Genomic DNA, 3,042 nt, shown 5'->3' with positions numbered 1-3,042 from the left:
TTTTTTTTTTTGATGAATAAGAACCTTTCATTAAAACAAAATCCGATAACTTACAAATATAACGAATAGTAAGCAAAGAAATCAGGTAAGGGGAAAACAACAAAGTCTTTGAGAATATATGGTTTGAGTTATTAAAAAAATATATAAATAGAGAAAAAAACATAATATAAAGAAAAAGAGAATGGAGAAAACCCGAAACCACCTTTTGAAAAATAAGAAATTACATAAAGTTAACGGTGTTAGAGCAACTTTAGCAGACTCTCTATTTTAGCTTTTATCTATTTTAGAGTGTGTGTTTACCTTTTTTTTGATATTTTTGGAGCTCCAGCAGACTAGCCAAAGTTAGCTATTATGACTTTTAGTTATCTCGCTAGCTAAATAAAGTGAGCGAGATGACTCAGATGAGGCTAGCTATAATTTAATACATTCTTTGTAAGATATTTTACGTGATATATAAATAATATATTTAAATTATTTAATCTTTATTTGAAGAATAATGTTGATGTAATGCTAGCTAAAGTAGAGAGTATTGATGCAGCAACATTTCTAAAGTGGCTAGCCAAAATGACATTTTAGCTAATTTGACTAAAATTTAACTAAAAAATGGCTAGCATTGCTAAAGATGCTCTTATTGACAGTATGTGCTTAAAATGTGTCAGCTATTAAACGTCATGTACCATTTTGATTGTTTTGAAATTTGAAACACTAAAATTGAGAGTGGACCGTTTATCATGTATTGTTCTTAAAATTTTCCCATTTAGAAACCTCGTTAAGTTCGAAATTGTGTTTTCATTTGGCAACACAATTTTGAATATAACAAAGTTTTGTGCCCGATTTTGATGAAGCATGTTTGCAGCTCATTGACAAGAATTCCTTACAAAGGTTTTAAACTACTCGATCAGTACTCTATTTCAATGTGTAAAGTGGGACGATGATGGTTGAACATGAGATTCGATTCGAGCTCCATTGTTATTAATATTGTGGCACGATGAATACGGATGACGTAATACTGGTTAACTAGAGCTACATTTATGGATGACTTGGATAAGTTAAATGTAAAAAGAGTGGGTTGTTAATATTAGGGAAAAATACCATTTGCACAAAATCAAAAAAATCAAACCTCATTCCAATAATAATCTTTTTTGTTAGCCCACTTAAATATAAGGTACTTCTTTTATGCCCAAATGCACAAATCTTTATTAAAATCTTAATATAATAATAATTTTGAAGACTTTTTTACCCTTAGTTTTAATTTAAGAGAGAAAGTGGAAGAGAGGGAGGGAAGACTATGTCGGAAGCACACCGGACTCTGGACACCGGCTGCTGGATTCCGGTCACCGGCTGCCAAAAATTTTCCGGCCGCTTGAAAATCGTAAGAATCTCACTGGATTTTTTTAAGAAAAAATGTTACCGGAATCCATCGAATCTTGCCGGAAGTATACCGGCAAAAAAAACCTCTAGTAAACTATTACTGGGGGTAGTAAAGTTGCAAAACTCCAATGCAATAATACACATTAAAACAAAGAAAAATTAACTCAGATACAAAAAAATAAAGTTTACTGGGGGTAGTAAATTTTTCATTAAAGTTTACTATCCCTATTAAACTTCAACTGGGGGTAGTAAACATACAAAACAGTATCTCCAAAGGTCATAATACACATTCAAACAGAAAAAAATCAACTTAAATGCAAAAAAATAAAGTTTACTGGGGGTAGTTAACTTGTAAAATAGTATCTCCAAATGTCATAATACACATTAAAACGGAAAAAAATCAACTTTGATGCGAAGAAACAAAGTTTACTACCCCTACTACCCCTAGTAATCTTCTATTAGGGGTAGTACTAGGGATAATAAACTTGTCGTACAACAGTATTAGTGGTAAAGAAAGAGAGAACATAAAGAAAGGATGAGAAAAAAGTGTTGTTAAACCTAATAACAAACTTATTATCTCTAGTAATATATTTTTCACTCTAATTAGAGACGCAGTCGTTGTTTTCCAAAAATGTTGTGCAACCAAGCGAGAACGGCGACGCCAGTGTGTTGCGTGACGGAGATCAGAGATCGGCTCGCATTGCCGACACCTCTGGTTTTGATGGTTAGAGATCGGAGCTCCGCTGCTCGATGCGACCGCGCTGGTGAAGAAGCATCGACGAAGCTTGTGCTAGAGTCGACATATCTGAGAACTTTTGTTGGTGGATCTGAGAACTGTGCTGGTGGATCTGAGAACGTTGCAGGCAACCTCAACCTCGTCAGTGGCGGAGGCGCGTTGGAGATGTGAGAAAGAGGACAAATGGACTCGACGACGTTGCAGGTGGAGGAGATCGGGTGCGGTCGAGTCCGGCTATAATAGAGAGAATGGGTGGTTGAAAAGAGAGAGAGAGAGGAGATCAAGCAGAGAGAGAACTGAGCGAGAGAGGAGATAAGAGAGAGGATGGTTGATTGGAATTATATGATGGGTACAAAAGTCTTTCCACCCAAAATAATTGAGATGGGCATTAGAAAAATGTTTTCATTGATTTGGGCAATAAGACCTTTAAATTAGTACCAAAGTGACATTTGCTCTTAATATTAATCGATGTTTATCTTAATTTTGAAATGATAATACATTAATTTAGTTTTTTTTTTAGCAATAGATACTGATTTTCGTGCTTATCTAAATTTGTATTTTAATAAATTAATTTTATCAATTATATATTTTGTTTTGTTACAGTTATCGGTGCCTACTTACCAAAAAGTACCAAAAATATAGAACCGTATCATTTGCTCTAATCAAATGACACGCTTAATAAAGTGTATCTATTAATAAAGTGTATCTAGAAAGGGTAGCCTTTAGCCATATTTCTAGTAGTGCAAGCACTTCCGATCCTCTTTTCTTAACAATATAAACGTGAAATAAAACTCTGCACGACAATGCTGTTTGGGATAGAGAAGGAGAAGGATGAAATGGGTTTTGAAGTTTCTTTGTTTTCAGGTTAAGAAAGCCTGAAGCAGTACTGTACGTAGAGAATTTATAAAGAGAAGTAGGCCGGAACTGCCATTGAT

This window comes from Fragaria vesca, linkage group LG1, assembly GCF_000184155.1.
Source record: "Fragaria vesca subsp. vesca linkage group LG1, FraVesHawaii_1.0, whole genome shotgun sequence".
Taxonomy (NCBI): domain Eukaryota; kingdom Viridiplantae; phylum Streptophyta; class Magnoliopsida; order Rosales; family Rosaceae; genus Fragaria; species Fragaria vesca.
This window is presented reverse-complemented; position numbering follows the sequence as displayed.